The 27,602-nt window shown below is 41.5% G+C and overlaps 1 long non-coding RNA gene across 1 annotated transcript; it reads left to right on the forward strand.

Annotated features, from left to right (window-relative positions):
• The first annotated feature begins 10,738 nt into the window (after positions 1-10,738).
• On the forward strand, positions 10,739-16,642 carry LOC114008547 (uncharacterized). Its single transcript, XR_003550063.1, has 3 exons — positions 10,739-10,859; positions 14,319-14,472; positions 16,484-16,642. It is a non-coding gene; the product is annotated as an uncharacterized LOC114008547 (long non-coding RNA).
• The last annotated feature ends 10,960 nt before the right edge of the window (positions 16,643-27,602 follow it).

Here is a 27,602-nt window from a genome sequence, read left to right on the forward strand (position 1 = left end):
AAAGCCACTTTGAATTTTTTTTTTCTTTTTTCAGTGAGAGAGCAGAGTGTGCAGGAGAGAGAGGCAGTGGCTTGAGGGTAGAGAGAGGTGTTTTTGTTGTTGTTGTTGTTTTGTTTGTTTGTTTGTTTGCCAGAGGAAGACAGAGAGAGAAGGAGTGAGAAAGCATCCCCTATAGGGAATGGTCATGCTGAAATCTCTTCTCTGCCATTTTTCCCTCCTTTTGGGATTCTGGGCATGCATGTACACATGCCCGGTGTGTTTCTCCATTTGCCAGGTTCTGAACTTGAACTGTGTGGTTAGCCATGTGGAATTTGGTAGCCTTAACCACCAGGCCCTGAGCTGACCCTAGAGAAGTATTTTTAACAGGCTGCATAGTGTCATTGTCCTGCCCAGTTTAAATTTGCTAGAACCTCAAGTACATACTTCGAGCCTGTTTAGGTTAGACAAGGAACTGAACCTGGGCCTCTCATGTGGCCTGACTCACCAGACAGCAGGTTCCTCCCACTCGTACCAGTTCAGCTGGGTCTTTGACAATTTTGAGCTTTAGAAAAACTTTATTTTTGCTGGAGAATGTGCATTGAAAATGAAAAAAAAAACACTCTAATTTGACAGCCAGAAAAGTTGATTTTTTAAATGATATTAACTTGTTATATAATTTTTCATGATTAAACTGTCCTGGGTACATTTACTACTTGCATTCTTTCGTATATGTGTATGTATTTGAGAACCTACTATGTGCTATACATCATGCTGGGAGCACCAATGTGAGTGAGCATTGTGAAACATGCAAGCTGTGATGGTAGCCTTGGGAAGGAGGCTTTTCCTAGTCTAGACTTTAGAGATGGCTTCCCAAAAGACACAATATTTAAACTCATTTCCAAGGAAGAAGATATACAGGGTCAAAAGTTCCCAACCTGACCTGTGTCATTTTCCCAAGTTTTCTTTAGGAATATATGATTTTCCTCAGTAGGAAAAAATCTTTTTGACAACGAATGCTCTTTACTTCATTCAGTTTTATATCTACTGGGTCTGGCATATACTGATTGATACATGTGCTATTAGATTTATCTAATGATTGACTTTTTAGTCATGCATTCGTTTACACAACACAAACATTGTACAAAAGTCTTGTTGATATATCTCTCTCATGTTAGAAATAAATTCCAAGTAGAAAAAAGTCTCTTGCATATAGCTTCTATTATCTCAGAAGAAATCATTCTTTTTTTATTATTATTTATTATTAGTTTTTGGCTATAGGGTGCATACTCTTGCCAAAGACAAAGACAGGGAAAGTGACAAATCACAACCTGGGGGATGGCCACACCCCAATCCCTTCTTTTCCATTCTTCTCATAGGATTTTGGGCATGCGTACACATGCACCCCTCAGGATTTTCAAGCTGCCGGGTCCAGGACTCTAATCATAGAGTAGGCCGTGTGGGATCCAGCCACCTTTACCTCCATGCCACCCAGTTAGCCACATTCATTTGAAACTTTAAAAACTTTTTTGTGACATACATATGTGTATATATATACACACACACACACACACACACACATATATATATATATACATACACACACAGACACGCCTCCCCCACATACAAGAATGTATGTATCATAAAATTTTCCATTTCAGCCGTAAGTGCATAATTCCGTGATATTAACTCCAGTCACAGTGTTGTACCACCAGCACCACCGTCTCCAAACCGTTTATCACTCTAAAAGAAACTCTGAAACTATCAAGTAATAACTCCCTATTACCCTCTCTTCAGCTTCTCTAAATACACTTTCTGTCTCTCCAGATTTTCCTAGTATAGATATTTCATATTGATGGAATCATACAGTAGTGTCCTTTGTGTGTGGCTTATTTCATTTAGCGTAATGTTTTCAAGGGTCATCGTTGTTGGAGCATTTATCAGAGCCTCATTCCTTATTGTGACTAATATGGTATGGACATCTTGCATCTTTGTTCATTCATCTGTTGATACACTCTGTTTTTTCATTTTTTTGGCTACTCTGAATAATGTAATGAACGTTGATACACAGGTATCTGGTTTAGTCTTTGTTTTCAATTATTTTGGTTATATACTTAGGAGTGGAATTGCTGGATCAGGGGTAGTTCTGTTTAGCTTTCTAAAGAACTTGCAGACTTTTCCGTAGCAGCTGCATCATTTACACTTCCACCTGCTATGTAAAAAGGCTCCAGTTTTTCCACCTCCTTAACAACATTTGTTATCTTCCCTTTGTTTTTTAGTACAGCCATGCTAGGACGTGTAAAATGGTATCACATTGTGCTTTTGATTTGCATTTCCCAAGTGACGGAGGATAGTGAGCATTCTTCCATGTGTCTGTGAGCTGTTTGTGTATTTTATTGGGAGAAGTGTCTGTCCAAGTGCTTTTCCACACTTAAAAATTTAAAAATGGGCTAAGCACTTGTTGTTGAGTTGAATTTTTGTATATATCCTGAACGTTAATTAAAACCTTCCTTATCAGACATGCTTTGAAATATTTTTTCCTATTCTGGGGTTTTGTCTTTTCACTGTCTTGATATGGCCTTTGTACAAAGCTTTAATTTTTTTTTTTGAGAGGTTTTTACTATAGGGCATGTGTGCTCACTGGAAAGACAGAGACAGAAAGCGAGAAATCACCTCCTAGGGGTATGGCCATGCCGCAATCCCTTCTCTTCCATTCTCCTCTCGGGATCTTGGGAACACATGCACAAGCACCTGGTATGAGCTCAAGCTACCAGGTCCAGGACTTGAACCGTGGTTGACTATATGGGAGTCCAGAGACATAACCATTAAGCCATCTGCTGTTCCCCAAAAGCTTTAATATTGATGAAGTACAATTTACCTGTTTTTTCTTACAGCTTTTGATTGTGCATTGGTGACTATCTAAGAATTCATTGCTAAATCTCCAAACTTTTTATCACTCTAAAGAGAAATTCTGGAATTTTTAACTTTTCTTTCAATAAATGGTTAGCAATTGCTTATCCTTTGCCTAATAATGTGCCAAAAAAACAAAGATAAAACAGAATAAGGGCCTGCCTTCATGGAGCCTAACATTCTTGTTAAAGAAGATAGAAAATAAATAAATGTAAAATTAGATAATATTAGATAGTATCAAGTTCTATCATTAAAAATAAGATAAATATAAAATCATATAATAATAAAATACCAGAACATAATGGACCAGAGAGTGATTAAGGGAAGCGAGGAGTATTTAAACAGAATGGTCAGGGAAGCCTTCTCTGAGGAGTAATTTCATCGGAAGGCTGTGTGATGAGAAGGAACCAGTTGTTTACTAACCTAGAACAAGACTCAGACTCATTGCATGAGAAACCACATGTTTAATCCAGCCCACTCTTTCACAGTGGCAGAGCCAAGATTTGCACCCAGGTCTCCCCACTCACTTTCAAAACCAATTGTATTATGCATTTCAAGGTTAATCCACAAAATTGAATGCCTTTATAGTTTAATATGAGTGGTAAAAAAAAGGTAAAGCGGGAAAAAAGAATGTAATGTAATTTCATCATGTATCAGATTTATGGACTCCCTGGCAACCATGAGGGAATAATCAAATAACTTATTAATTTGACCAGTATTTTGACAAGCTGCCCTGGAATGTAGGTTCTCAGAATTACTCAAGATCAATAAACAAGTTTCCTTGCAGGGTAAGGAAGCCCAGCACCCTATCAGCTCTCCTGGAAAAAAAATGCAATGGATACATTCCATTCTCTAGACCCAGAACTAGTGACAGTGGGATTTCTGGGTGGCAGAAGATAAACAAAGTGATACAAATGCTTGGTCTTCGGTGGACTTGCCTGATAAATATTGGAATGATAAATTGTCTTTTCACAGTTCTAGTGTTGAATAGCAAAACACGGTGATGGCTCAGCATACGAGTCACATTCCACGTTCGCAGGATTACAGGGAACCAAGCCCGGTTCCCAGCGTCCTTCTGGACCCCAGACCAAACTCTCCTCCTTGGGAAAGCACCACCCAAAAGCAAACACACCCAAACACACTACATTCTCCCACAGCACAGCTCCCAAGTAGTTGCATTTCTCAGCACAATCTCAGCTTTTAAGAAACAAAGAGTAAGAGAAGATCCTTCTCCAGGGAGAAGAGTTTATTTCTGAGTCCCAAGGAATTAGCCTTATTTGGCAGTATTTTCTAACTTGCTCAAGTTAGAAAAAAAAAAAAACTCTTTTGTGCTTTGATAAGTCTTAATCACCATGAACTCTACTACCTCCTACTGCACCAAACAGTGAGTTTTAAATCTCAAATTCATTTCTCTGATCTCTGACTCCCTATGGTATTTCGCTCTATTCAAGGTGTTTTCCATATTCTGCTTCCTATTGCAGTGGGGGTTTGGTTGTTGTTATTTAGTCTTTATTCACCTAAAACCCCAGTCAGAATGGCTAAGATTAGGATTTCCTTCACTATACCCTAGCAATTACATATCTCTGAACATAAGGGCCGTATCTACCTCATCTTTATCGCTGCCCCAGTATTTGCCATACTTAACATAAACGGGTTCTTTGTCATTGTTTTTACATCAGAAAAATTTGGTGAATTTTGAAAGCTGTCCTTTTTTTTTTTGCCATTGTTGGTTAACACATGGCTATAATAAAGTTACCATTACAATCAACTCTGATAAATGTATGAAGTAGGTAATATGAGAACAAAATTATGTAAATTTGCCACATTAAAAAAAATCTAATTACACTATTTTAAAAGGAGAAGAACAAAACTAACTAAAATAACTTTCTTTTTAACTTATGATAAAACTGATGTAACCAATATCACAATTTGTATACTGTCTAAATAGCCATAGACCATAAATGTAAGGTTTCAGGGTCCAGCAGATGGTTAAGGCATTGGACTATCACATGTTTGACCATGGTTTGAGTCCTGGACATGCCGGCTTGGAATTCGTGCTGAGTATGTGTGCATGCATGCCCGAAATCCCAGTAGGAGAATGGAGAAGGGATTACGGTGTGGCCTTCCTCCTTGAGGAGTGATTTCTCACTTTCCCTCTCACTGTCTCTCTCTTTATGTCTCGCTCTATCAAGCACATATGTCTATGGCAAATAAATAAAAAATAAATAAATAAATAAAAGAAGTAAGGCTTAATGGAACAAATACAAATGGAAGAATGTCTATTAAGACAAAACGCTTGGAAAATTAACAATATATGTAATTCATGTGTATTTTTTTGAGAGGTTTTTGATATAAGGCATGTGCACTCACCAGAAAAATAGAGACAGAGAGACAGAAAGTGAGAAATCACCGCCCCCAGGGGGGATGACCATACCACAATCCCTTCTCTTCCATTCTCTTCTTGGGATCTTGAGCATGCACGCACACACACACAGTATGAGTTTAAGCCACTGGGTCCAGGACTCAAACCACTGTTGACTACATGGGAGTCCAGCGAAATAGCCATTACCCTATCTTCTGGTCCCTCACAGGTGTATTTTTAAGCAATATTCTTATACGTGAGTGATGGCACTATATCATTATTATTATTTTTGTTTAAGACAGGGCCTCACTGCCTAGTGATCGTTCCTCCTTAGCCTCCCAAATGTCTGGGATTATAAACTCACACTACAATCCCTCGCTTTTAGGCTGGGCCTCCCATGTGGTCACAACCTGCAGAACACAACATCTTAGCAGTGTACACCACCGTGGCTGGATGACACTATAAATGATTTCAAAGGGACATGGCAATATATATTAAGAGGTGTATAGACACTCACTTACTGTGACCCAGTTCTCTCTCTCAGAAGAATTCATGTTAAGGAAATAACTCAAAAAGACAATTAGAAATTCTTTATCACCATAGATAAGATTATTCTCACAATTATATAAAAATTAAATTCAAAAGGTGAATATTTATTAGACATACAATGTTTTAAAACAGTACAGTCCAAGCAGCCAATATATCACACCTGACTTCAATCTTATGGAATAAGGAATATGGAACAGCACAAACCAGGGTTTATTTTTATACTAGCTTAAAAATACAAATATCTGTTATTAAACAAAAAAACTATTTCTCTTGGTTATTATGATGAGATGGGTATTAAAGAAACTTGTAGAATTGTAAAGAATAAAAGTTTCTAAACCTTTTTTTTTTTCAATTTAAAATATAACAAGCTAGAAAAGCATCTAAGACTGGACTGATAAAAGAATAAGGCACTGCTTCTGTGATGCGCAGTTTTCTCCCTCCCAGTATCTTAAACGAAGCTGCTCGGGGTCTATCTTCCAACAACAAAGAAAAGATCAAATAAGTTTTTGAAAAGCAAAACTGCTACCCTAGGAAGAAAAGAAGATAATGATCTCACACATAAAAGCAGGTATCTTGCCTTCAGGGCTTACAAAAACAACTCTAGAGTTCTGAAGATCCATTAGAGTGATTTTGTGTAACAGTTGAATTTTCTTAGAGAGTAGGAAAGGTGGCCATTAGATTGGCCAGACTCAAATGTTCTAAAATAAGGGTGCCTACTAAGTCACTTCTGAAAACCAAAGAACTGACTTAACCTTTTTAAAGAAAATGATCTTTAAGAAAGCGCTTGTGTCCATTATTATATTGATGAGCGTTGATGAGTGAGTGTTGATGCTAATGTGTTTTGTGTTTTTGTGCCAAAAGAACTCTACATCTTATACTGATGGTTTTACTTGTGAGGCTGGTGGGTCAGAAGCCAAATGCATTCTGACTGCAGAAAAGCACTTGGTAAAGTTTCCCTGATAGTCATGTGAGCAAGCTTATGACATGGGAACTAGATGGTAGGGCTGCTGGACACAATCATGACGACCAAGGAGCTCCATCCAGCCTGCGTTGATTAATGACTTTGCGTCAGCTCAGTGGGAGGTCTGCCTCAGACTGACATGGGGATCATTCCCTGGCCTTGTCCTGTTTGTCATTTTTTATCAATTCCTTGGGTTGAAAGTATGCTTATCACATTTTTAGCTGCCACGAAGTAGGGATGGCTTGCTAACAGCATAGATGACACAGCTCCAACAGAATGAGATCAACAGGCGGTCACAGGAAACTGAAAACTGAAGACTAGAATTCAATAGGGAGGAAAGGTGATTTTACTCTGGGGACTGAAAATAAAATCAATAAGTTAAGTGTGGGAGAACTGAGACTTCATTAGTAAGCAGGAGAAAGAGAACTGATTTTTTTTTTTGTTTCATTCATGTCCTGGAAAATAGGGATCCTTGGAAGGACCAAGACATGTAAATGGAAAATTAGAGCTTATGTCATGGGGCCTGTCCTTCCTACCTATCTTTGCATCACAGTATACCTGGAATATTGTCTAGATGGGAGCCTCATATTTCAAGGGGTTCAGGAAACACTATAGAAAGATCAACAAAACCATGAAAGGGAAAATTAATATGTCCTTGGTATTTATTCTGGGCCTGGTGCTATCCTATGCTGGGAGCTTTGTACTGGTTCTTATAACCCCCTTAGCACGGGTATTATATTCTCCAGTTTGTAGACCAGGAAAGTGAGACTCAGAATTTAAGGAACTTACACAAAGATTAAGGGCTACACCAAACAGAATGGAGCCCAGGGCTATACATTGCTTAAACTTAAACTCTACTTTCTCTTTCAGAAATTTCAAGTATTATTGAATATACTTCAAGTACTATCACATTATCCTATGGAAGAGAAAATGAACTGAACTAAGTGGGCCCAAGGATACAAGGATTAAGGTCTTTGGTGCAGTTTCATAAGGCAACCAATTTATGCTTACGGACGAAGTAATGAGGACAGTTATCCAACAGTACAAAGGTATGTTCACTTACATCTTGAGTTTTCTTTTACTGGAGCTGTATAAGCGAGAATAGAAGGTCACCTGCCATGAATATGTGGCAAAGATTCTTTATTCTCCTTTTCAGAGAGAAATGTTGAACACAAAGACCTGCCCCATCCCCTACAACACTAAAAATTCCAAATCTGTAGTCAAGCCCATAAAAAGTTCAACTATATTCATAAAGAACCAACTTGCCAACTTCTCAGCTTATGTTCTTTAAGCTGCTCTTTAATCCCATGGAGCATTCCAGATTGTTGGAATTTTAGTTTCCGGTTTTACAACTTGCTAATTGCAAGACCATAGATCAATTCCCATAACTCTCTAGCATCAGTTGTCTCATTGGCAAAATGGGGACAATCATGATGCCTTTTTCAAATGGTTTTGCAAACATTTAAAAAGCACTCATTTAAAAATTAAGTACAATTCCAGAATCTTAGTAAAATAAAAAATAAATGTTAATGATTGAGAGCATCCCTGTTGTGACTATAGTTATGATAAATGGAGTGACTGAAGATATTTGTCAGGGGCTTATATTTTCTTTTTCTTTGACATTTCTTTAAGGATCAAGTAAGGATGTCAGGCTGTTCCGTGAAGCAGTTGGAGCCTTGAATGGGCCGGGATTTCTGAGGTGCTGCCTTTCCTGTCTCTCTACTGCACAGCTTCCCTTAGAGTCAAGACAGGCATTTGCGGGGAAAAAGGACACAGACCTCAAATTCCACTTGGTTTCACTGGGTCAGGATATAAATCAATGAACCAAAACCTCTTCCCAAGGCACCTTTTGTCTTTTTGTTTTTCTTCTTGTATTTTGTTTTAAAGAATTATTTTATTTAACTTTATTTATTTTTTAATTTGAACACAGAGAGACAGAGTGAGAAAGAGAGAGAGGGAAAGTGAGAAAGCAAGCCACAAGGTCCGGGACTCGAACCGTGGTCGGCCATGGGGGACTCCAGCACCCTTAAACACCATGCAACCCGCCAGCCCCTCTTGTTATTTTTATTCCTAAATGCCTGTTTAATCTTTGACATTTATACAGTAAGCATGTTCATGTTAACACATCACAGTCAAATAGCTTGCAAGTGTGTAAAATACAAAACAGGGGGCCTCCATCATTCTGTTTACTAAACCCTCTGCGTCATGCACCTGCGTCCCTCTACGCATATCCAAAAGGAGAGCTCAATGGAGGATGTGATGGGTATCCTTGCAGATGTATTTTTTCTACCCAACCACAAAAAGCACTCACTTTACTCTTTCATTTATGTTCTCCACAGTCATATGAAGTGTTACCACTTTCCACATGATGAATTAAAGATCAGAGAGATAAATTGAGTGGACCGTTCCCCTGTAGTAAGTCAGTATCAGGGTTGGAACATTGACCTGGTTATCTAAATCAGTTGATTCTTATCCTGACACCAGACGGCCTTGACATCCTGGAAGCCTGGCTTCTGAATTACGGCATAAAAAATCATGAACAAGATTCTGAAGTCAAAATTTAATTAGTATTGGCCGTGGAAGCTGTCACATTTAAGAGGAAATTAATCTTATAAAACTCCATAAAGAAATATTTTCTTTAAAATGGAAGACAAAGCAATAACACTCCTAAATTTTTAAGCAACAACTTAGACATTTTGATATCTTATGTTTAGAATAAAATACGATCTGATAGGTCCTCAATTTCTGGTTAGTTTAGTTTTTTCCTTGTGGGAGGAGTTCAAAATGCTACAATTTGGGGGGAGAATGTTTGTCTTTCTCTATAATGCTTCCTTTTGGGGGGAGTTGTTTATTTAATAATCAGCGTCAGGCATGTTTTTGCATTTTTTGGCAAGTGGCTACCAGTTTTGGTTCCTTCCGATTTGATTAATTGGACCACAGAGAAGACACAAGAACCAAACTGATTAGATGTTTCCATTTTTTTGAAACTAAACATTTGGGCTGTGCTGCATTTTTTGCCTATGTACAGGCGACCACAGTGTTATATGTTCTTAAATCCACTGTTGAATTGAGAACATTTCATGTTTTGTTTTGTGATGCCTTTTCCTTGTGATGAGTAGCTGTTCGATTTTAAATTCAGAGCCCATTGTACGTGAAATGTGCAGACCTCTGGTGACATGTCTATGACAGGCTGTTGGTATGGCTGAGGGGCCCTTCCATATGTCACAGGATGACATGTGGTCAGGTTATACAGACCAGAGTTTCCCAGGCAACCGAGTCATGCCCTATGGGAAGCAGAAAAAATATGTTGGACATGAGAGGTCTGGAGCCGCCATGTCTCCTAGCCATTGTTTGCTTTCTTTTGTCTCCTTCCTTACATTCCCCATCCTTCTGACTGGAGTCTCCAGTGTGAGGGCTGCATTCCACTTCTGATACTCCAGAAGGTTCTCGGGGGTGCAGACATTGAAAAAGGTAATAATAACTTACTGTTTTCAACTATTAATATAGTCACATTAGATAAAGTCATTTCAAGTTTTTTCGGTCAAGTGCATCAAGTTAATTGCATATAGTTAAATAGGTAGTATGTAGGTTTGGCAAAACGAACAAGCAAGACTGAGGTTGGCACACAGACAATTAGACTCAGTTTCCAAAATTTGTATCATTCTGGTTTTTTTTTAACTTATATGAGGGGACTTCATAAAGTTAGTGGGAAGTGGAATTAAAGTATAAGTTAATTCCGTTGCAAAAAAAATCTGAAGTGTATGCCTATTTTTTCATAATATACATTTTCTACAAACTTTTCAAAGATTCCTTGTATTTTTTTATTCTTTTACAACAACAACAATTGTAATGATGCTTAACAGTTTTTTTCCCTTTCAAATTGGTCTGTCTGTCTATCTATCGATCTATCTACCTACCTGGTCTTCCTTGTTATATATATATATATTTTTTTTTTTCCAACAAGGAGGAAGAGTTATTATTCAATGGCTGAAAGGAGAAACCTATAACACTGTTTCCTGCTTCATGTTAAGAGGGCTTAGTCTGGAGTCAGATAAACTTTTTTAATCCCAGCTTCATCATTCACTAGTCATGTGGTCTTGGGTAAGTAATTTTGTGTTTTTTGACCTCTCTGTATCTCAGTCTCTTTCTTTCTAAAACAGGGAGAGCGAAGAGACTTTCCTCTTAGGATTATAGTGAAGATCAAATGGCTAATGGATAAAAATGCTTAGTATAGTTCCAGTACAAAGTAAACACTTAATAAATTCTAATTATCATTTTATTCTCATTATCATGGTTCTAAGAAGCTATTAATTGCATAAAATCTTTTATATGAAACACGATGATGTCTCAGAGAGATGGTGCATGAGCTCTCAATCATGAGGCTTTTGGAGCCCTTGTAAAAACAGTCAGGTTGCATTATTTATTAAGATATCCCTTCCGAATTTATGCAACTGTAGACAATATCCTTGGTTCTGAAACTTCCTCCAAAGTAAAGGTAACTCCTGGTTGTTGGCTGGGGACACCTTTGGAGTTAATAATCTTCACATCATTTTTTAGGATACAGCATTTATGGCATGCTGCTCCCATGTTTTCAGAAAGTCAAGCAAAGAGAAATTTCTTGAATGAGTCCTAAGAAGATACTTATTTCTATCTGAAGATGCAATAGTGCCATTCATCATCTTTAAAGTTTTCTTTCTAGTAACAACCCTAGCTTTTTGTTGTTAATTTTTTGGTCTCTGAATGAATAGAACATTCAATAAAAAATAAATGGGTCTCAGGTCACTTCCCTTACTCTTTTATTTTTAATCCATGCAGTTTTCTAATGCTAATTAAAATGAGTATTAACGTGCCGTAGGGTTGGTTGGGCTGATGCACTCAAGTGTTTGCAATGACTGGTCCCCTCCTTTTGCTGGCTGCACAGAAACCGGGCTCTGTGAGTTCTGAGTTATTGACAGCCTTCTAGAGACATACGCTGCATTTGTCCAGCCATTTTGGTGCCTCATACTCCTGATATTTGCCCTTTAATTTTATTGCAAAAATGCATATCACAGGTAATAGTTTCGAAAGAGATGAGGTCCCAAAGTAATAGAGACTTTTAAAAATGATGAAGTTGAGTATGGTGAATAAAGTGTCAAATGGAGAAATTGGAGTAATCCATCCTGTTGACTGTGATATGGGATAATACAGACTTGCTTTACTTCCTCAGAGAAGAGCAACATTTCAAAGATCATCTAATCTGTCTTTTTGAAAAAGGTTGCTAGATTGAAGTCATGCCTCAGTATATCCCATTTCTTCAATGAGAAAAAATGCTCAAAAGAAATGCCTAAGTTTTCCAGATTGCATGCAAAACTCAAACACAATCCCTCCTCTCTGCCCGACTCCATTACTTCATACTGATTTCAGAAAAACAAGTCTATGACAAAGCGGACTGACATCATTTATTCAGTGATTTATTCATCCGATACTCTTACAAAGCCTTCGCTGTGTCTTGCATGGTATAATAATGGCTAAGGTTGCTGAGCATTTCCTACGTTAATCTGCACAATACACGTAAAAAGTGCAGACCACCTTGCCCCATTTTACAGATGAGAGAACTAAGGCTTAGAAGGAATAACAAAGTATTTGAGATGGCACAGCTGAAGTTTGAACTCAATAAAGTAAGCTTTATTCTTTTATCATCCTTTTCCTTCCTCTAATCTTTCTTCTTCATATTATTGTGCAAACTTCTTGAGCTCCTGGTATTTATGAGTCATTTCTATTGGGATCCTCAGGCTGGTTCCCAAGACTTACTGTCTTCTTATTCTAGACTCTCTTGGCATGCTTCAACTGTGAGGCTTAGATGTGCAAATCACATTTTGATAAGCATCCCAAATCTTTTCTCTGAGCACCTCCTCCAGGCTTACCCTTAGATATCTCAAGGACATCTAAAACTCAATGGTTTAAAAACTTTTTTTTTTTGTCCTTATCACCCACTCTGTTCCAAACCTGATGTTTTTTCAGAGATGTTAGTATCCCCATTCCTCTAGTTACACAAACCAGAGACAGGAATTACCTTTGACACTCTTGTCTCCCTTACCCCAGGACTTGTCACAGACTCTTCCTTAGTATCTCTTAGTTCCTTCCACAGCTCTAAATCTCCACATCCACCAGCCTGGTCTCCCCTAGTGCGTCTCTGGTGTGAACAACGACAATGCCCTCCTAATGGTACTTTCCACCCTCGTCTCTTTCTGTTTGGTTCTCCATGCATCAAGCAGATTGGCATTTCTCTAAGTGACGATTTGCTCATGTTGACTCTGCCCTTGTCTTCAAGGATACCTATGTCTCTTGTAATAAACTCCCAAACTTTTACCATGACCTTTCTTTGTCCTGTCTCATACATCTGTGTCCTCCAATCCCTGCATTTTAACCACGAAAATTTTAAAGCCCCTTTGTAGTTATGAATAAATACTCAAACAAATACACTATGAGAAGGCATGATGGGATTATGACATGATTAAGCAAACTATTTTCTGTTCTAGTTATTTATAAAACAAACAAACAGAAAACAACTAGTCTCTAGAGCAGAGGTTCTCAAACTTTAGCAGTATCTGCCCTTGGAACAGAGTAGTGAGTCTCACTTCTAGAGCTCGTGATTCAATGGGGTGAGTGTATCAAAAATGCATTACTTCTCTGGGAACCAGCAGTTGCGTAATGGCTATGTCGCTGGACTCCCACGTAGTCGACCGCGGTTCGTGTCCCGGACCTGGTGGCTTAAAACTCACGCCGGGCGCGTGTGCGTGCGTGCCCAAGATCCCGAGAGGAGAATGGAGGAGAAGGGATTGCGGCGTGACCATCCCCCCTGGGGGGTGATTTCTCGCTTTCTGTCTCTATGTCTCTCTCTGTCTGTCTGGCGAGCGCACGCGTCCTACAGTGAAAATCTCTCTCAAAAAAAAAAAATGCATTACTTCTCATGAGTTTCCTGGTGCTGCTGGTGCTGCTGGTCTGGGGCCACACTCAGACAACTACTGTATTAGTCCATGTATGTTTTTGGAAGGACAGTTTTTCTAGCTCTGTGTTCTTGATATTTGGGGGAAATAATCTCTTCTACATTTACTTCACCAGGTATAGCCTTGCCTATTATTGGGAGACAGACTAGTTTGCTTTTTCCTCAGTCATTTCTTGATGTGGGAGATGCTTCAATATTTCAACCCCCGTGTCAGCCATTATTCAGGGATTCAATTTCCAGCAGCAATTTGCTTATTAGCAAGACTCTCCTGATTTTCCACAGGGACAAGTGCCTGCAACTGGAAATAAAATGTGGAGGGGGGTGAGGGAGGCTTAGGTTTCAAACATCTTTCACTGAGGAATTAATTTTAAAGAGACGCACAACAATGAAGCATGAACGGAGTCCAGACACCATCATTCAGGGCAAGCTCACCCTCTGAAACTGGCACTATGCCAGCATGCAGCCAGGTGCCTCTCTTGGATCTGAGTCAAGTGCCCTACGGCCACCTACGGAGCACTCAGGTAGGATTCTGAAAGCCCCTCACCTCCGTCTGCCCTGCTTGATTACTATTTCAGGTCCCACCAAAGGACTCCCAGCTGGCTGGCCGGGATCCAGACACTCAGGCTGGCCTCTCACATCATCTGCACAGCAGTAACAGGAAGAGCAGGACCATCAGGATAGGGGAAGACGATTAGACCGCCTCCACTGCGAGGAGTTCATCTCAGAGAGGTATTGTTTACACTTGATTATGGTGTTGATGGCTTGTTATTTGGGGACTAGTGGCTGCAGAAAGAAACAGGAGAGCCACACAATCAAAGCTGAGATCCAGGTTTTAATATGAAACAAGACAAAATAATAGAACATTCTGAGGGGAGGTGGGTGGAGTGGGAGAAGATCAACTGTACATAGAGAAGGACATTTATAACATGTCCTGGAAAGAGATGAGCTCACTGGTTTGACGCTAATACCACAAAGTAGTGCAACTCAGAGGGCAGGCAGGTGCTGCTTGCCCAAAGGGCATGTTGTTGAGTACACGCATGTCTAGTTGAATTGGAGGTAGGGGATCTGTGCTTGCTTTATTAAATATTTAAAAGTGTCTAGTCCAGTGGCCATGAGAATGTGCTTCACAAACATCCAACCACAGGGAGGGAAACTAACCAAGGACCTACAGGCTCTGCATCAAATTCTATTGGGTTGTTGGAAAAGTCATGACGGATTTTTTTTTTCTATGCAAAAATGGTCATGACTTTTCCAATGATCCAATGCCTCTGTAATTGTGCCCAGAACACACTTCTAGTGGGCTGCTTCTGGCCAGTCAATGAGTATAGCCAGACAATGCAGCAGGCCCATTCCCAGGAGACATAGAACTCCTGGGATGGCTAGCTTTGGTTTGAAACCTCTTCAGTGGCTTCCAGAACCTTCCTTATACTGCATGGATATCTAAGTTGAATTAGAAGTCTCAGTCTGAGTGCAGTTCTATGATTCCACTCAACCCTCTTTTCTTCTTTCCTTCACTTGAGGCCACACTTGTCTCATAGTCTGATGGGCTTTCCAGCTTCCCCAGATCCTTCCCCATTTTTTCTTGTAGACATTTCTCCTGAGATCTGCTCAGAGCCCCTGGATCTCAGAGTCTCAAAGTCCATTAGTAAAATCATCCACTTTAATTTTTCATTTTGTTTTCTATGCCCTAAACTGAATAAAATGCTGTGTGTTTAAAGAAACCGGGGAAGAGACATCAAGCCATACTGAAGAAGTTGGTGATGACTTAAAAGGCTTCTCCTGGAGAAATATGAGCTTAGGATATTGCCAAATTGAGTGCTTCTCCAATTATGACCCATAAGGTTGACCTTCCATGGTTACCTTGAAATGGCCCCATTAGGTCAACCATGATTGAAATACTGGGGTTGGTTTCTCTCCTAGTCCCACAGTTAAGAGATGCATTCTTTTATATTTCATAAATTGACGATAGCAGCAATGTTTTATGTCGAGATGATGCTGAGAAACATTTCTGCCTTCTGAGGGAAATGGCACTCTTCACCACCATGAGGATATTCTCTTTCTATCTGCTTTTCACAGAGGAGAATGGGTGAAAAGAAAGGGAATCCGAAGCTCACTCTCTCAGTTATTCTCTTCTTCTCAAGGAATAAATGGCCTTTTATTTCTTCAGAGCATGTTCACAAGTTATTTGAATTGCTCAAAGAGTCATAAAACTGAATGGGAGTAGAGGATAAATTGTCCTGCATGACAAGTAGATGAAAAAGGAGAGTAAGGGAGTCTCCAGGGATATGAAGACCACAGGCAACATGGTGGGTGGCAAACTGACTTGTGAGAAAGGGTTGTCTGATCTCCACTTAAATTGGATGGTGATGGTTGTGCAATGCCATAAATCCACTTAATGCCACTAGACTGTAATGCCTAAAATGGTAAATTGTATGTTATATATATATTACCACAATAAAGCAAAACCAATTTGAGTCTCCAAACTTTGGTAACAACTGCTCTTTACATGCATGCCTCTTTTGAGTGGTTTGAGATCAACAAAAGGAGCTACTTTCTATGTGTGTTGATGTAGAAAGGAGAAGAGAATAACAGAAAAGGTAAGAATGGGTGATGTTCAGAGTTTAGTGTAAACCAGGAGAGACAAGACCCATAGGAAGTCATGCCAGTCCTTGCAAGGCAGCTAGACTTCCTAAAGCACATGGGCTTTAGGACTCACATCCATTTCTCTTCCCACTCTAAGGGACAGAGTAAACCCAGTTGTCATCTGGCTTACATAGAAGAAGCAAAGACTCAAAGACTCCTCTTGGGTGCTGACTCTGGTGCACAGGGTAACTCACTGCTTCAGGAGAAGCTGGATCCTATATGGTAACTATGGTTGGATTCCCTGGCCGAGTTTAAAACAACCCAGGCATGCACTAGAGGACTGGAGAAACAGAGTAAGGGGACTGTGTTGTGAGAAGACCCTGTGGAGGATATTCCTCTCCTGTCTCTCTCCCTCCTCTGGTATGCACATACATGCTCTATCATAAATAAAGAGAGGAAAAAGAAAAAGAGACTGTACTCTTTACTGCAGCTTAAAGTTTACCAGTTATAATTTGTTACCTTTCTCGTAGGGCTGGTGTCAAGGACAAAGCATTGAGAATGCTATACAATTGTAGTATTTGCTGGTGGTTATCATTTGATGCTCTCTTTTCACATGCTATGCCTTCTCTCCCCATCTGTTAAATGGTTTATTTTATATTGCATCCCTTTGATAGTTATTGTCTTTGCTTTTTGTCTTTTAAGTTTTTTGGTTTGTTTCTTCTTATATTTCTCCTCTGTCCTTCATGTCATAGCTTCTCTTAACTACTTTGCCCTAAATTTTAAGTATATAAATACTGTTTGGGGTGAGACATGTTACTTGCCTTGGTGACCTATTCAAACTATTTAAAACAGGCCATTTGTTGTGGGTTTTGTTTTGTTTTGTTTTGTTTTGTTTTGTTTTTTGGGGGGGAGGAAGGGGGCTGTAACTCTGAAAGTTAGGGATGAGTTCCAAACACACTGTCCATTCCTAGCTGAGATCTTGTCTGGTCAAGCCCTCAGGATGGCTATAAAGACATCTATAGGCAGTTCTAGGAGTACAAGTGACTTTTCCTTCCATATCTCAACAAACTAGAAACCTATAACTACCACTGACATGACTGAAGGTGGATTGTACCCCCTGACCCGACATGTCATGCTACTCAATAGTGGATGGTGAGTTGGATGTAGCATGTGTTTCTAGAAAACAGTACATCCAGACCCTGTTTGAATCTACCATTGCTGCTTATTCAACTTATGTCAGCTGGTAGTGACTTAAGTTTTTTGTGCATTAGATAGTCTTACTTTCATTTTCCAGATTAGAAAGCTACTTTGATGCTTAGTTTCTCTAAATGCTCACAGGGGTTGGGCCAGCCCCAAAGAAGCAATCACTTAGTGACAGTTCTGCTATTGGGTCACTCCTCCTTCTCATCTCCCCACCAGACCAAGGTCTCTTTCTACTACTTCTTGTCTTGCTTTTATTTTCATGGTTCTATAGTATTAGTTAGACCCAGGATATCTTCATAAGTAAAGTTGAACTTTAAGTGATAGTTATTGGTCTTCAACTCTAACACTCGAAGGTACAGTCACAAAGTGTGTGAGTGATTAACACCCATGAAATTTTAGGCAGAATAAAAGGCATATAAGCAAAGCATGTTCACTGAGGCCCGAACATTTACAAGGTCTGAGGCAAATAACATGCAGACTCCAAAACCGTGTCCTTTAGGTTATACTGCCTTGTGCCTACCAGTGGATGAGGAGTGGACCTTGGCCAGTGACCTCACCTATCAATGAATTCCAGTTTTCTTCTCCAATAAAGGGGATTTTAGTAACCCCTTCACAGTTGCTGGAGGACAGAAGACCGGGTACCAAACAGAGCATTACCTGGCATAATCTCTGGCCACAGTAATTCCAGGGACATTAATCCCCACCTCCCTGCCCCATTTGGTCCTGCTTTTATTTATCACAGCTCAGCTGGACCCCAGCAAGGTGCCTTCTGAAGTGTTGCTGAGTACATTACAGCATGCTGCTTTAGTGGGTTATGTCCTAGCCATTCACAATGATGCTTCAGGGAACCTTAATAATTGCAACATGTTCCACAAATGATACTTGTCAAATAAAATGGGGCATGAAAGCACATATGATGTGGCTTGAGCTACAGCAGTGCTTAGAGAAGGCAGGTATATGCCACCGTGTGAACTCTGCTTGTCTGTGAGGAGGAGATGATGAGTTATTCTTATACTCATTATACTTTCTTTTATTTTTCAAAGTTTCTAAGAAAAGTGCGTATTGATTTTGTCATAACAGACAAATACTTATTATTATTTTCTAGTTTGTTGGTGGGCACATGCACTGGATGAAGAGAGAGAGAGCACCCCCTAAGGGGGGAAGGGGAATCACGACACCATAATTCCACCTACTGTATTTCTCCTTTCAGGATTACACACCCGGCTTGATTTTCAAGACACTGGGACTGGGACTTGAACTATGCAGTCGGCCATGTGGGATTCAGCTGCCTCAACCACCGCGCCATTGGCTGGCCCCTTTCTACTATTTTTAAATTAAGTAATATTGATAAGCCCTCTGTATGAGGCCTCCTTGTATAATGTGGCAGTGTATCTGCCTTTTTGAGAACATAGGGAGTTGTTTTTGTTTTTACTCTGCTTTCATCTTCTTGATGTGCTTTTACACCAAATAAAGATTTTGTTCAAAAGCAGTGTGCTCAAGGCTGTGTGTTTTTTTAAGAGCATTGTCATTTATTGTACAATTAACTCACAGAGCAAAGCAACACTGAAGCAAATCTGACAAAGTGTTTTTGTTTGCTTTTTGTTTAAATGGGAGGGAGGGTTAGTAGGGGAGGCATTTCAATTGTAATGATTTTCCTCTGTGTCACTGAGCAGTTTTCCAGGGCTTTTTCATTATGGCAGTGCTGGGCCATTTGAGGTACCTGCTCTCTAATCAGCCCTGGCTGACTTCCAGTCAGCCTGGGCGGAAACTCACTAGGCACAGGGTTTAATTGGGGCCACCCACCATGGAAGCACTTCCCCCGCTTTGTCCAGAGAGATGGAAGCTCTTAATGTAATGCCCATAAAACCGTCCAACACTGCAGGGCAGGCACAAGTGGGCTCTGGTGTCCCGAGGCTGTGATTATGTCCCAGTTCCATGTTAGCCTTACAGACTTTCCCAAATGCCTCCTCTCCTTTCCTGGACAATGTGAAAGCACTCCATCCAGTCACAGGGGACTGTGGGACTCTACAGAAAGAGAGCAATGTTAGGTATTGGGTTGCCTTCTGGACACCAGCCCTACATTTAGAATCTCTCTACAGAGATCCCAGACTGCTTTAAGAATAAAGGACACACCCCTCCTCTCACCATCCTTGCTACCATTATCCCTCTGGCACCTTGGATTCCTGAAATTAATTCCTTGCAAAAGCTGATTGAGTTTCAATAATTGGTTTTAAATGATCTGCCTCTTGAAATTGTGCTTTGCGGTCTTGTGGAAAGGACAGCCTCAAGCGTGGTGGGGCCACGCAGCTGCACAGCTCCTGGAAATAAATTGTCTGTATATGGGGTGTAGCTTCCATGAGGCACTCCCAGCAGGATGGCAATCGTGTAGCTGCATAGGCAGGACGTCTAGAAGGCCTGAATGTGGTGGGTGTTTTGGGTGATGCAGGTAAGTCAAGGGAGCTGTAGGCTTTTGTAAAAAGTTTTTCTTCCATGAGTAAGAGGCCTGAGGAAGAGCCCCCAGCAGGGTCCTGCCACTGCGATACACCTCTAACCTTCAGCCAGTCCCAGATGATAGACAGACATGTGCTGCACATGCTCAGAAAGGACTTGAACTGGCAACCTTTCCACGCGAGATTGTCTTGCAGAGCATTGCGTTTTACCACCGGGCCACCATCTGGCCCCAGGGAGCTATGACCTTTCACATGCTTAAAACTGGATCTATTACTTGGATGTGATTATGGCTTTCGCAAGTCTGCTCTTGGCTGTGCTTTCCAGGACCCTGGGAATGAAGAGCTCACCTGCTTTGACTGCCCACGCTACCGCCAAGGCAGGTGAGGGGTAGAGGAGGAGAGAGTACTGACGAGGCTACCACTACCAAGAGCTTGCTCTGGCCTTCAACTGGATGATTATGATGGTCATTTTTGCTCATATAGCCATGTGAACTGGACTGTTATTTTAACCATCTCATAGATGCCAGTGGGAGACGCTTCAAGTTCACCCAGTCAGAGTAAGTCCTGCTTGACTCCACAACAGCACTGCTCCCACTAATGTGTGTATGGTCACCAGCGGATCTTCATCTCATGCAGGTGTGCTTCAGCAGGTCTGAGGCAAAGCCTGGGACTGCACGTCACATATACAGGCGACGCCAACATTCCTGGTCTGGGAACCACACTGACTGCAGAGATGACAGACAATGGTTAGTGCACGACCAGCTGCATCTTAGATTCACCTGGAGCCAGAGGGCTTTTAAACTAATTCCAATGTGCATGCGGATCCATTAACTCAGTATTTCAGGGGTCAGGGCTTGGCCATGTGCGCCAAGGTTGAGAACATCTGCTAGGGTGGGGGCTGTATGTCTAAAAGGTCAGAGTAAGTCTCGAGGCATTTAGACTTCTTTGGACAATGGCAATAATGTATGGTTTAGTGAGGAAGGGATGAAGAAATGGAAAAGCCACTGTGTATTCTGGGTGGGGAAGGCAATCAGAATGAAGAACTGGAGAATGAGGGAGAGGCTAAAAACAACACACACACATACATGCACACACACACACACACCAATCAAGCTGGACACAATTCCCAGGCTGGCATGGAACTATTTAGTTGTGGAAGTTGTCCCTTACAGGGTGCAGGGTGCCACAGAGCCTTTAGCTGGGGTTGACTGAGGAGGTGGTATAAAGTGCCTGTTTCAGCAGTCTAGATTGTTTTCCTTCTGGGCTATGAGGTTTCCATTCAGTTCATTATCAAACATGTACATGCTAACCCTGTCCTTCGTACTGGAAACAAAGATGACAATGACATCCTCCCAACTCTGAACTGCTGACCAAGCAGTCATGGCTGTGGGCTGGGGATGGTGGCCTCTACTGCGCTGTCTCACTTATTTGGCAGAGGCCGTGGAGGGAAAGGAAAGTTGCTGTGGGGGACACTTGGAGGTGTGCCTAACGTAGCCTCACTCCGTCAGGTGATCGGGGAAGGTGCCCAGGCGAGATGTCTGCGTCTCTAGATCTATTGCCATGAGGATGGAGAAGGTCGGACCCTGAGTCATTTAGAAAGCAGATTCAGTGACCAATTAATTCCCTCCCCTCCCTTCCTCCCACGTCTAAGAGTGACTCTCAAACTTCCCAGTTAGGGATTTTAGGCAGATTCTCTCCTTCTCCTCCCAGTTACTCTTTCTCCCTCTACTTTTCCTCCTCCTTTTTCTTTTTTTTTTTGTTTGTTTTGTTTTATTTTTAAATATATGATAGATTCTTTCTCTCAAGTTGCATTAATCAATAACATGACATATTCTAATAGATGACACTTGAGTCCAAGTCCTACTTGTTGGGCCATGTTTAACAAAAAGGAAGTATTATATATAATACAGGATAGGTCCAAATAATAGATTAAATCACAAGAAGAGAAACGGAAAAGTTGAGAAGGAAATCACCTTCTCCCTCCCAAATCTAATCAATCAATCAGCAAATATCAACACCATGCATCACTGTAGTGAGGGAGGAGTCAGCCCAGGCCTGTCCTTGACTTTTTCTATTAGACTTTGCTTCCTCCGTCAGTAAGAAATGAAGGCAAGCATCCCAGAGGCCTTAACTTCCATTGACTGAGAGGTAGTGCTCTACTCCAGGGACCATAAGTACAGTGAGTTATAATTACTAGCTTGTAATACGTTGAGTTATTTCAGGAACCCAGACCCACTTGATTGGGCTATTCATAGAAATGCCTAAGAATATATATTTTCCTCTCTCTTGTTTTAAAGTTTATTTCTTCCACACAGGGGATATACACTCCCAACAAGATTTTCACCCTGTAGTCTATCTCCAGGCTCAGCCCCAGCCAGCCAAGATCAGAGCACATAAGATGGCCAGCACAGATGGGGGGGACCCTTGCATGGTTCAGCATGGTGAAGTGTGCGTTACTGCTGCAGCACTGCAGCTGGTCAAGAGTGAGTCTTTCTAAAAATTTCCAGGTGCTATTTGACTTGCAGGAGTTCCTAAGCCTAGTTTTCCCAGGCCAAAGCCTTGTGGGAATTAGAGACAAGAGTCTAGGAATCCTTGGGGAAGACATGTAAGCATGCAGATGATGGGATCATGGTGTTGGAGAAGGAAGAGAGAATACTCTATGTAAACCAAAGCTATTTGCCTGTCTTAGCCAGTCTGATATTTTCTAGAGCTTTTGCAAAATATATACTTCACTCGTCCACTGTGCAGAGAGCTCAGAGTTTGGCCTTGAGTTCGTTTGTGGAAATAAGTAGTCTAGTTCTAATACTACTTCTTCAGCCTCTGGCAAACAAGCTACTTTTAATAGTAGGGCTTGGGAAGGACTAAAAATAGAACAAGAGAGCAAGCACACACAGTCAGAGAACCAACAGAGGAGAGCTGAGATGCAGAGAGAAAGCCTTCTTGTACAGATAGGTCAGACAAGCAGAGATTTTATTTTCTTTTTCTTTTTCACTTTTGCGACAGGGTGTGAGCGCTCTCCAGAGTCAGAGAGCAAGGGAAAGTGAGAAATCGCCCCCCAGGGAGGATGGCCACACAACAATCCCTTCTCCTCCATTCTCCTCTCTGGACTTTGGACATGCACATGTACTTGGCATATTTTTCAAGCCAACAGGTCCAGGATATGAACCATACAATTAGTTATGTGGGATCCAGCTGCTTTAACCACCACGCTACATGGCTGGCCCTAAGCACAGATTTTAAAGGGAAGAAATCAACACAATGTCCTAAGAAAGTGAAAGAAAGACCTGTAATGTGAGGGAGAACAGTTAAGAACTCCTCAATTATGTTAGAAAACCTTTATAAAACCTTTATAAAACTAGTTGTTGAACTAAGAGGTTCCACTTCTATTCACTAACAAACCAAGTTTTAGAAAGCTGCTGCTTGTCACTTGTTTGAATTTCATTCTGTATTTTGTATGTCAAAAGAAGCTCCTTATCTTCATAAATGGTTGCCTCCAAGGAAGATAGAGAGCATTAGGACCTGCTGCTCTGTCTTCATGTATCTCCTCTCTCGTACTCATTTTTGTCTTTTTAATTGCCAGAAGCAAATGTGCTCACTAGAGAGAGATGGAGAGACAGAGAAAAGAAGAGAGCACCTCTCAAGGGGATATGGCCCCAACCCAGTCCCTTTTCCTCCTTTTCTCCATCCTCCATTTCTGCAGGATTTTTGACACACAAACACACATGTACCCAGTGTGTTTTTTTAAGCCAGTGGGGCCAGGATTTGAACCATGGTTAGCCATTAGCCATGTGGGATCTAGCTTCCTTAACCACTATGATATGGTGCCAACCTGCTCCCCACTGTTTGTGAAGACTGTTGCTAACTATACTTTATTTCTGAGATACAGAACAGAAAGTAGCCCTTACCTCTCCCTTCCCTTAAGCAGATAAATCCATTTACATCTCCATGGCTTGGCCATTGTGTTGAAATAAGTTAAGCCATGTGTTTTCTTTCTATTTTCCTTCCTATAGTTTTGGGTGTGTACCTTTGGGCTGCCTTCCCTTTTGACATGAAAACACTTTGTATGGAACTGTTGGACACCTGCTCAATAAAACCCAACAAATTACTTGATACAGCTTTGAGAAGGTAGAGGCACATAGACCCCCTCCACTCTGAAAAGAGAGGAAGGAGCCGGCTAGAGCACCAGAAGTCTGCTGTTCTGGGACAGCTGGGAATGTCCTTTTCTGTTTCTAGAAGGAACATTCACATCATGAAGTGGGGACAAAAGGAAAACGAATAAATAAGGTTTGCCATTTACTTCATCTGTCCAGCAAGAGATACATCATAATTTAAGACATATTATTTTACAGAAGGAAAAAAAAAGGTTAGCTTATGTTATTGGAAAAAGAAGGAAACACTGTACCACTGATTTTATTTTTTTATTTGCCAGAGGACATGTGTGCTTGCTGGAGAACAACAGAGAGAGTAAAAGAGAGAGGGAAAATGAGAAAGCACCCCATCTGAGGGGAGGTCACACTGCAATCCCTGTGCCTCACTCCTTTCAGGATTTGGGGCCCAGGGGCCCAGGAGTGTCTGAAGCCCCTGTGTCTGGGACTCAAACCGCACAGTTAGCCTTGTGTGATGCAACTGCCTTAACCACCATGCCACCAGCTGGCCTGTGCTATTTATTTTTAGAGGAGGGGAAAAGTGAAACTGTAGATTTCTGTTTCAAATTTTCCCACTATTTCTTGATTTCCTCCTTTTCTTCCTTTCCCCCCTTCCTTTCTTTCCTGTCTTTTTTTCCTCCCTCTCTCCCTTCCTTCTTTCTTGCCTCTATTTCTTCTTACGAACATGTATGAATGTCCAGTGAATGCCAGGTTTGGGGCTAGGTTTTAATAGACTACAACACATCAAGATCTCCTCCCTCTCTCTGGTCCTCACCATTGGCTTGCTATGAATGTCAGAAGCAGGTGCTACTTAGGGATTTACAACTCCAAGGCTGAACCCTGTGCTCATGACTCTCTGTCACCATCTAGAGACAATGAGTATATATTGCAGGACCAGTTGCTGGAAAACTGAATGTACCACATCATCGCAGAAGCTACAGCTTTACGAGTGCTTGCATATTGGCCCTGTGCAGATTGGACCCTGTCGTCTGCAAATAAGTGGACATTTTGATCTTTATCTCAGTGACTAGGATCTTGGTTTCTGTGCGAAGTCATGGAGGACTAGGATCTACAGAGAATGAAATTTTACTGGGATACAGAATAAAAGCTGGAAAATCAGAACCACTTTTATGAGATTCAAGAGGAGTTCACTTGTCCATCAAATGGTGGACACTCCACAAATATGTGTCCGGTTGAATGAGAGGCTACGACTCTCCCTGTTGTTGAAGAAAAAATGTCACAGATGAAGGTGGGATCTGTACTTCTCATCCAGATTCTCACCTGGGGGCAATTTTGCCCCCAAGAGAACATTTTGTTACAGTTGTGGGAGTTCTACCTGTATCTAGTGGGAGAGGCCGAAGATGCCATGAAACAGCCCACGTTCAGAGCATGTAGGACAATCCTCACCCCAAACGATCATCCAGCCCCTGACATTAAGGTGTGAGGTGGAGAAACTCCATGCCTAGCACAGAGCATAGATAGGAGCTGTCTCTTGAGTTCCTGACCATGATGCAGGAACTTTAATATTGGCCATGAAAGAGGAGGACCAAAGGGATGTGAATGACTTCAGGCAAAGGTATCTCAAAGGAGAAATCCAAATCTAGGACATGGTTATTTTCAGCTATGTGGACAGACCATTACCCCTCCAGTTTCCTTTAGTGTTTACTTGATGGTATGACCTGCCATGCTGCTGAGCCCAGCCTCCTCCTTTCTTCTGTCTGTTGCGTGGTGACATGATTTCAAGCACTATTTTTTCTTAAATAAGTATTTAATTGAATTTATTATTTTAATTTGATCAGAGAGAGGGAGAGAGAGAGAAGGAAAGTGAGAAAGCAAGCTGCCAGGTCTGGGACTTGAACTGCAGTTGACCATGTGGGAGTCCAGCTCCTCAAGCACCATGTTGACTGCATCTTTGATGCCCAGTTTCCTTTAGTGTCCGGTTCGTCACTGAGATCACAGAAAGCACTAAAGTCTCCGGTGTTGGAATCACCTGCAGGGGCTCGCAACAAATGTATGTTTGCCCAACGTTCAAACAACTGAATCAAAATTTCAATAGCGCATGGCCAGGAATTTGCTTTTAAGCCAGCATGACAAGTGACTTCAATGTACATTACAGTGTGACATAGGATGTAGGAACAACAGAAACACAAGTATTCTTTTCAAGCTCACTCATAAAGAGCTTGAAAAAACATTTATGTCATTCTCAAGATACCTTTTTGATGTCAGTTGATTCCTACTTTAGATTAAAAACCAGGGGCCACAGGCGCTGAAATACTTTACTCAGGGAGATAACACTCCACCATGGCCTATGTTGTGTTTTTGGTTTTGACAGAGATGACACTGCTTCCTATACCCACGCTACAAACGCACATTCCCTGAAGTCTAGAAGTTTCCTACAAGCTTCTCCCAGAAGCCCTCCACCTGGGAGGTCAAGGTGACCCAGCCACCTACTGTTTTGGCCTCTTCCTCTGACCTTAACTCTTTCATCATGGGAGTTTTTTCTCCTTCATAGACCTACCCTTAGACTCTGCCCCCTCTCCTAGGAGAAAATGATCTTATTCTTCTCTTCCTTTATAAAACTCCCTACTCTCCTTGGCTGTATTCTAAATGCAAATGCCCAAAAGATGCCTCACAAGTGCACACATTAGCATGCGAGCCTCTCGCCTCTCCTCCCCCCTTCAATGAGATTCTGCTGTTATCTAATTCAGACATTTATTGTTTTTTGTTTTTGTTTTTGTATAGTATTTGTGATCGCTTTTTGGATCTACTACTGTTGCTGTCTGTCCAGTGCCGGGCTCCTCCACCAGTCCCTGGGAGTGTATGTTGTTCACCCTGGCAAACAGTGGGGATCAAAGAATCAAATGGATCATGCAAACAAGCAGTCTCGCATCGGACTGGAGCACGTTAGTGGTGGTGACAAGCGGCGCTTGTCGCAGCTAACTGCTGTAGGTTTGGGTGTCTGGGACCAAGATCCAGCCTTGAGGAGCTGGAAGCGTGGTCGCTTGGAGTAGAAAGATCTGAGAGACGAGGGAGGTCCCGGCCCGCCGTGAGTTTTCACACGCCGCACACGGTGACAGGCTCATTGTTCCAACTTCCAGCTGCCCTAGATTTGCGAGTTGCTGGGGATGACTCTGAGTAACTGAGTTCTCTGAGCGCATCCCAGCCTCGGGGCCTCAGCTTTACCAGGGAGCTCATACCTCGCACCTGGAAAGGACTGCGCCACAGGCAAAGGAGATCACGCAGGGGATAGCTTCTGGCGCTTGGAGGTGTGGAGAAGGCTGAATACCTCGACTCTCGCCAGAATATTTGAGAATAAGTCTGCACAGGCTGCGGAAGAAGAGCCGCTTACCTGAGACACCCTCTTCTCAGCTCATCTCTGGTGCGCTTAAGTTACGTTTCCAAGCCGGATCCAGGGCGCTCCCCTCCCTCTGACTGCGGTCTGTCCCTCCCTCCCCCGCACTCCCATTCAGCCTCCCCG

The sequence above is a fragment of the Tupaia chinensis genome, unplaced genomic scaffold (assembly GCF_000334495.1).
Source record: "Tupaia chinensis unplaced genomic scaffold, TupChi_1.0 Scaffold000355_1, whole genome shotgun sequence".
NCBI classification, from domain to species: domain Eukaryota; kingdom Metazoa; phylum Chordata; class Mammalia; order Scandentia; family Tupaiidae; genus Tupaia; species Tupaia belangeri.